Genomic DNA, 9,401 nt, shown 5'->3' with positions numbered 1-9,401 from the left:
TACTTACATTTATTGTGTTCCATTAATTATTCTTCATTTATTACTCATTATTGGTCATAAAGAGCTCAGATTAAAGCTCTTAGAATTGTTAGTCCTTCATCGGCCGTTCATAACCTAGCGCTTAGCTCGACCTCGAGGCCCCGTATAGGCCAGCTCGAGGCCCCGATCCTCAGCCTCTCGGTTTGCTTAATATACTACCTTCAAGCTCTTATCTTATTTTCTAGTCTCCCACTTAGCATCTATTGCCTAACAACTAGCCTAAAAATAAATCACGTATTTTTAGAACCACAAGATCAAATCTAATAATTACCATTTTCAAGGTAAACAATATATCTATATATATATTACATTCGCCGGCTATTTTTGTTTAAATCGTAGAGTGAACGACTATTTAGTGAATACTTCTTTTTTAAATAAGCGTCTTAAAGATCACTATTTGCACACTTCTCCCTATATTCTCTGCAACTGTATTGTAAATGAGGCCCAAATATTCTTTGGGCATATGAATCGTTTGTTTTGTTAACACTCTAGTTCTTCGAATTATGAGCCTGTATACGCGGATATGAATCAAAAAATTAAAACTATATTATGTAGTATATGTATATATATATATATATATATATGTATATGTATATAGCACGAACAATATTTTCTAAATATTAAACGATTAAAATATCCTTACAGCATTGATCGACTTTTATAATCTTATTGTATAACATAAGGATATAATTATAAATTATCAAAGGTTAGAATTATTTTCTGATTTAATGTCACGACCCAATTCTATTATAGACCGTGATGGCGCTCGGCACCGTTGCTAGGCAAGCCAACAGTGAAAAATCTTGTGATTTCCCCCCTTTAATAGGGTTTTCAAGTAAATAACTTTCCTTAATTTAAAAGATTTAATAAATAACAGATTTAAAATAATTAAAACGAAAGTAGCTGAGTACAATCATAGCCATAGAAATAAAACCAAAACCACAAGGCTACTAGTGTGTGCCAAGATCTGGTGTCACAAGTGTATGGGCTACTAGTAGAATACACAAAAGATTTCTACTCTACTGTCTGAAATGGAATAGACAGAACTATAAACAAAAGAAAGACTCCGGCTGCTGCACGACGGCTCGAAAGGGCAGCTCACCGTGTAGTCTCGTAACAGGGATCAACTATGCACGCCGAACTGATGTCCACATACACCTGCCTCAGATCCTGCACATTAAGTGCAGAAGTGTAGCGTGAGGTCATAAACAACATGTACGCAGTATGTATCTAGTCTAACCTCGAAGAAATAGTGACGAAGGATCGACTTTGACACTTACTATAGGATAACAATAAAATGTCAAAATAATAACTAAGCATGGGTTACATGAATATAGCTGAGAAACTCAATAATAGGGATAATAAACACTTCTTCCACTAAGACTATATCTCAAGTTTACTTTTCATCATTTATCAATTTATATTTCAAGTCAATGAACAATATCAATTATAGTTGGTTCCAAGGATTTATCACACGCAAATTATGCAGAGGTCGTACAGCCCGATCCAACATAATAATATTTAAACTGTGCACTACCGAGGGTCGAACGCCACGAACCATAGATGCATCAATCTGCTACCGAGGCGTTCGGCCCGCTCCACAAATAGAAAACACTTAAAAGAAACATCAATTCTCAATAACAATCAAGTGTCTGATTCACAACTTCAAGTAAGTGAAACTTTTACCTTTTACAATTCTTTCATCAATTTTTTTTAATATGACTTAGGCAATTAAGTGAACAAATAGGGTGCAAAGTGCAAACATTTCAAGTATAGCATGATATGGGTCCTAGACTACCTGGACAATAGCATAATTAGTAGCTACATATGGACTCTCGTCACCTCGTATGTACGTAGCCCCCACAAATAGGAGCACATATTATACCTATGGGGTTAATTTCCTCTTACAAGGTTAGAAAAGAGACTTAACTCATCTCAAAGCTTACTTTCTAGTCCAAGATTGTGCTAAAACCCTCAATTTGGTGCCGAACAATCCAAAACTAATCAAATAGTATATAAACTAATCAATACATGTTCAAAAGTTCATATTCCAACTATTAAAGTGATTACTCAACCCTAAATGTAAGATTCCTAAAATTCACCCTCGGCCTACGTGCTCGGATTCCGAAATTTTTTGATGAAAGTTACTACCCATGACCTCATGAAGTCAAATACATGATTTTTACTAAATTCCATATCCAATTTCATTGTTAAATCCAAGTTTTATAAAAAAACGTAGGTTTTTCATCTAACCCGTAAATTCCACAAATTTACATGTTAAAATCTATCCATAATCTACATATTAAACTCACATTAGGTAGAAATGACTTACCCTCGATAGCTAGGTTGAAATTCCACTTTTTGAAGCTCCAAAATCACCCAAGTGTGCAACAAATGAACCCAAAAATGGCTAAGTCCTAATTTTAAAACTCTCTGCCCAGCTGCCTTCTTCTTCGCGAACACGGAACAGGCCTCTCATTCGCGAAGGACATGGCCAATCCCATGAAGCTTTGGCCTACAGCGACTGCGACAAGGACCTTACGAACACATGAAGGCTTACCAGCCTTGTCCTACATGAACGTGAAGGCACCTTCCCGAAGGCGAAGTGCATTGACCTTGACCCTTCCCAGGTTCCTCCTTTCTACGTGAACGTTATGGGGCTTATGCGAACGCGTAGGCCTGGGACCTCAGGGCTCCGTGAACGCGATCCACTTCTCACGATCGCAAAGGGAAATTTCCCCACTGCCCAAATCCTTCTCCGCTAACGCGATGGTCCTCCCGGTTCGCTAAGAAGGAAGCCAGAACTGGAAAATCTTGTTTCCTAGATTTAGCTGGGGGCGGTTTGAAATATACCCGAGCCCATAGAGACCCCATCCAACTACTACAAGAAGTATACAATCATAATACGGACCTACTCGAACTCTCGAACCGCATAAAACAACAACAAAACCAAGAATCATACCCCAAAATCAAATTGAATCAAAATATGAACTTCAAGTTTTCAAATCGCTTTGAACGCGCCGAATCATACTTAGACTACTCGAAATGACGCCAAATTTTGCGTGCAAGTATTAAATGATATTATGGAACTATTTCCGGTCTTGAAATTTTCTTCGGTCCTTGATATCACCAAAACCTACTCCAAACAAAATTTGAAGAACTTGAAAACCTTCAAATAATCAATTTTCACTATTAGGCGCCAAAACGTCCCCAGCTCATCCAAAACCCGATTCGAAGATATTCCCAAGTCCGAAATTATCATACAAACCCATTGGAACCGTCAAATCCTGATTCCAAGGTCGTTTGCCCAAAATATTGACCGAAGACAAACTTAGCCTTTTTAGCCAACCCTAAGGAACCAATTGTTCCGACTTCAACCCAAACCCTTCCAATTCCCGAACTAACCATCCACGCAAGTCATAAAACAGTTAAAGCATGTACGGGAAGTCTTATTTAGGGGAACATGGTACTAGAAAGTAAAATGGTCGGTGCGGTCATTACATTTTCCACTTCTTAAACAAACGTTCGTCCTCGAACGGGTTTAGAATCATACATGGAGTGCTGAATAAGTGTGGATATCTACTCCGTCCTCCTCGGACTCCCAAGTCACCTCCTTGACTGGTTGGCCCCTCCACTAAATCTTTACCGCGAAAATCCTCTTGGATCTCAATTGGCGAACCTGTCTATCAACAATGGCAACTGGCTCCTCCTCATAACCCATGCTCTCATCTAACTGAATTGTGCTGAAATCTAATACATGTGAAAAGTCAACATGATACCTCCGGAGCATAGACACATGGAAAATCGATAAACTCCCGATAGACTGAGAGGTAAGGCAAGCTCATAAGCAACCTCACTAACTCGTCTTAACACCTCAAATGGGCCTATAAACCTTGGGCTCAACTTGCCCTTCTTCCTGAATCTCATAGTCCCCTTCATCAGCTAGACTTTCAAGGGAACCTTCTTGCCCACCATAAATGATAAATCATTCCCCTTCTGATCCGCATAACTCTTTTGTCTGGACTGTGCTTTGCAAAGTCGTTCCTAAATTAACTTTACCTTTTCCAAGGCATCCTTCACCAAATCAGTACCATATAACTTAGCCTTGTCGGGCTCAAACTGTCCAATGGGAGCATGACATCTCCAACCAAATAAAGCCTCAAATAGAGCCATCTCGATGCTAGACTGATAACAGTTGTTGTAAGCAAACTCGGCTAAAGGTAAGAATCGATCCCACTACCCTCCAAAGTCAATCACACATTCTCTGAGTATGTCCTCCAAGGTTTGAAGTGTCTTCTCTGACTGCCCGTCAGTCTGTGGATGAAATATGGTGCTGAGCTCTACACGGGTCCCCAACTCACTCTGTACGGCTCTCCAAAAATGCGAAGTAAACTGAGGACCTCTATCTGATATGATGGAAACATGCATACCATGCAACCGAATTATCTCCTGAATATAAATCTAGGCCAACCTCTCTAAAGTATACATAGTCATAACTAGAATGAAGTGTGCCGACTTGGTCAACCTATCAACAATGACCCAAAATGCATCAAACTTCCGCAAGGTCCGTGGTAACCCAACTATGAAGTCCATAGTAATGCGCTCCCATTTCCACTTCGGTATAGTCATCTGCTGGAGTAGGCCACCTGGCCTCTGGTGCTCATACTTAACCTTCTAGATATTTAGGCACCTAGATACATACTAAACTATGACTTTTTTCATCTGCTGCCACCAATAATGATGTCTCAGATCGCGATACATCTTCGTAGCACCTGGATGAATGGAATACCGAGAACTGTGTGCCTCCTCTAGAATCCTCTCCCTCAAGCCATCAACATTAGGAATACATAGATGACCCTGGAGTTATAGAACACCATCCCCGCCGATAGAAACCTCCTTGGCACCAACCTATAGTACCGTCTCTCTGAGAAACATCAAATGCAGATCATCAAACTATCGAGCCTTGATCTACTCCAATAGTGAAGTCTGGGCAACAACACATGCAAAAACTAGGCTGGGCTCTGAGATATCCAACCTCACAAGTCTATTAGCCAATGATTGAATGTCCAATGCTAATGGCCTCTCCCCTGCTTAAATAAACGCCAAGCTACTCAAACTCTCTACCTTTTTGCTTAAGGCATCCGCGACTACATTTGCCTTGCCCGGATGAAAAAAAATGGTGATGTCATAATCCTTTAGTAACTCAAGCCATCTGCGCTGCCTCAAATTGAGATCATTTTTCTTGAACAAATGCTGCAAGCTACGATGATTAGTGTAAACCTCACAGGACACCCCATAAAGATAATGCCTCCAGATCTTAAGAGCATGAACAATCACGACTAACTCTAGATCATGCATAGGGTAATTCTTCCCATTGATCTTAAACTGACGTAAAGCATATGCAATAACTCGTCCCTCCTGCATCAATAAACATCCCAAACCGATACGTGAAGCGTCGCAGTACACAATATATATCCCTGAACTGGAAGTCAACACTAGAACTGGTGTTGTAGTCAAATCTATTTTGAGCTTCTGAAAGCTCACATTGTAATCATCGAATCAACGAAATGGAGCATCCTTCTGGGTCAATCTAGTCAAAGGTGTTGCAATAGATGAGACCCTCCACAAGCCAGCGATAATAACCTTCTAACCCCACGAAGCTCCTGATCTCAGTCACCGGAGTGGGACGAGGCCAACTCTAAACTGCCTCAAACTTCTTGGGATCCACCTTAATACCCTCACCTGATATAACATGCCCCAAAAATGCTACAGAATCTAGCCAAAACTCACATTTGGAGAACTTAGCATATAGTTTCTGTTCCCGCAAGGTCTGAAGCACCGGTCTCAAATGTTGCTCGTGCCCTTCCATGCTACGTGAGTAGATCAAAATGTCATCAATGAAGATAATAAAAAACGAATCAATATACAGCCTGAACACCCTATTTATCAAATCCATAAATGCCACTGGGGCGTTAGTCAAGCCGAAGGACATCACTAGAAACTCATAATGGCCATATCTAGTAAGGAAAGAAGTCTGCGGAACATCTGAGTCCCGAAGATTCAACTTATAGTACCTTGATCTCAAGTCAATCATAGAGAATACCCTAGCACCCTTCAACTGGCCAAACAAATCATCAATGCACGGTAATGGGTACTTGTTCTTAATGGTAACTTTGTTCAACTAGTGGTAATCAATACCCATCCGCATAGTCTCATCTTTATTCTTCACAAATAACGCTAGTGCACCCCCAAGGTGATATACTTGGTCTGACAAACCCCTTTGCTGGCAACTCCTTAAGTTGCTCTTTCAGCTCCTTTAACTCTTTCAGAGCCATACGGTACAGTGGGATAGAGATAGGCTAGATACTTGGAGCCAAGTCAATACAAAAATCGATATCACGATCTGGTGGCATGCCTGGAAGGTCAGAAGGTAACACATTGGAGAACTCCTGAACTACTGACACTGAATCAATCGTTGGAGTCTCTGCAGTAGTATCTCGAATATAAGCTAGATAAGCCAAACAACCCTTCTGGATCATATGTCGAGCCTTCAGAAAATAGATGAACCGACTAGATGTACTGACAGATGAACCCTTCCACTCCAATCTCGGCAACTCTGGCATTGCTAAAGTAATAGTCTTGGCATGACAATCAAGGATGGCGTGATACGAGGATAGCTAGTCCATGCCCATGATAACCTAAAAGTTGGTTATATCAAGCAACAGAAGGTCCGCTTTAGTCTCATAACCACCGTATATAACCATACAAGACCGATAGATCCGATCCACAACAACAAAATCGCCTACATGAGTGGACACATAAATAAGAATGCCTAAGGATTCACAAGGAATATCTAGGAAATGAGCAAATAGAGATGACACATATGAATATCTATACTCTGGATCAAATAATACCGAAGCATCCCTACCGTAGACAAAAATAATACATGTGATCACGGCATCTGAGGCCATTGTATCTGGTCTGGCCGAAAAATCATAGAACCTAGCTAGGGCACCGATTGGCTGGCCCCCACCTGTCTGGGCTATAGCTAGTTGGCCTCGACCTCTGGGCCAGCCCCTACCTGCCTGTCCTCCGCCTTTAGGCAGCCGAACAACTAGTGCTATAATCATGGGTTGCTGGCCCTGCTGCATTGCCTTGCCCTGAAACCTGGGGCAGAATCTCCGTACCTGACTGAAATCTTCGCACTCGAAACAACCTCTCATACGGTGATCTGCTGCTCTGATGTCTGGCCCTGATGGCCTGAATACACACTAGATGAACCCTGAATAGTTGGTGGGCGATATGAACTCTCTGGCATGGCATTGAAGTAGGCGTTGGAAGAACCCTGATTGCCTGAGTACCTACTGAAAGAACCCTGAATAGCTGGTGGGCGGTAAGAACTCTCTAGCATGGCACTGAAATAGGATCACGCTGGAGCACCCCTAGGAGGAGATGGTGCTGGATATGTAAGTCTTCTAGGCTGACGCCTCCCAAACTGACCTCTGTCCCCAGCCGGGGCACCTCTAACTCTCCAGAATAGTGGACCCGATTGTCTTGCTGCATCTACTATCTACCTCTCTAACAGTAACCTTCAATACTCTAACTAACTCCACTACTAGCTGATAAAAAGTCCTCATCTTGACTCCCAGGACATAATGGCCTAAATACCTGAGTGCAACCTAGGAACAAACCTCCGCACTCTATCCGCATCCGTAGGAAGTATAATAAGTGCATGGCTAGACAACTCAAAGAACCTCGCCTCATAATCAGTCACTGACATCTGACCTTGTTGGAGCTGCTCAAACTAAAACCGCAACTCTTCCCTCTAAGAGGGTGGGATATACTTGTCCATGAATAGGCGTGTAAACTGATCCTAAGTCATGGGAGGAGAACCTACTGGTCTACCGAGAAAAGTAGACTGCCACCACCTACGAGCCCTGCCCGTAAGTAGTGAAATACACCCGGGACTCCAATATCCTCATGTTGTGCAGTCTGTCCCTACACCGATCAATGAAGTCCTAGGGATCCTCATGTCACTCACCCAAGTAGACAGGAGGGTGTAGCCTAGTCCACCGGTCTAATAGCTTTTGTGGCTCACTAGCCGTAGCTGGTCTAAGCTCAGGTACGACTGCTGCTACTAGATGGGCCCTGCCCATGGGTAGTGCACCTGAGGTCTGATATACAGCAACTGCATGTCCCGGAGCCTGAGTAGTAGGGGTATGAGCTCCCCCTCCCACCTGAGATATGGCTGGGTCTGCTGGAAATAAACTAGCCTGGGCCATAGTATCCATGAACCACAGCATACGGCCCATGACCTCCTGGAAGCCCAGTACTGACATGAAATCGACCGGGGTTGGCTCTACTGTGGGCACCTCGCCCTGCTCCTCAATAATGAGATCCCCCACTAGATCCTTAATCTCGTCCAAGTCACACCTCATTCGAGGTTATGAAACGGTCGATGCAATAACAATACCCAACTGAGAGTCGGGGTCGAAATCCACAGGGAGCTATAAGAATGGGATTTAGGATTATATATCGTGGTGAATGAGATTGAACTATCTTAGATTGAACTTCCACAAAATTAGTTATTTCTAGGTTTTATTTAAATTTAGATTGCAAGATAAATAATTAAAACTAAGAAATTGTATTTTTGTTGTTGTTTTCAAATAATGTAAAAGGCCTAGGGCTATGACCTTCACCTAGGTGTTTGCCTAACGGGTTGTAAGCTTTATAGCTTGTTTTGTTATTCGGTGTGTATTATAACTATCAACATTCAAGTACCCACTTAATACCTCTCAGTGAGAGAGTGATTTTGCCCAATTTGTCTTTCTCAAGTCCAAATGGGTATTGAACCAAACAGCTGATAAAATGCTCAAGTCGGGTTTTACTATCTCTAGGTTCAACCCTTTAATTGGGACTATCAATCTCTTGATTTTATCCCAAATTCTTGTTAGCCAAGTTTTCCTAGACTAAGTCTCTCTTTCTCAAGTAGAGACCAAGTCAAATAGGCATGAACTAATGTTTGCAACCATTAATTCTACAATTAAAAGCAAGAACAAGGCTAAATAACACACAACCATTAACAAGCCATAAATAAAACACCCATTAGGTTTACACACTAGGGTTGGGTCACAACCCTAGTTAAAATTCTAGCTACCCATAATGGATATAGAAGAAAGCAAGGAAGAAAAGATTATAAAACTCATATTTAAAGATTAAAAGATAAAATTCGAATATTAAATCACCAAAGTAAGCTAAAATTACCTAAAGAAGCAAGGAAAACAGCTACCAAAGCTGGAATTTTTGGAAAGTGCCCTTTCAGAGGTTTTGCGGCCGCACAATTCCATGTGCGGTCCGCACTT

Source organism: Nicotiana sylvestris, chromosome 11 (genome assembly GCF_000393655.2).
Source record: "Nicotiana sylvestris chromosome 11, ASM39365v2, whole genome shotgun sequence".
Taxonomy (NCBI): domain Eukaryota; kingdom Viridiplantae; phylum Streptophyta; class Magnoliopsida; order Solanales; family Solanaceae; genus Nicotiana; species Nicotiana sylvestris.
This window is presented reverse-complemented; position numbering follows the sequence as displayed.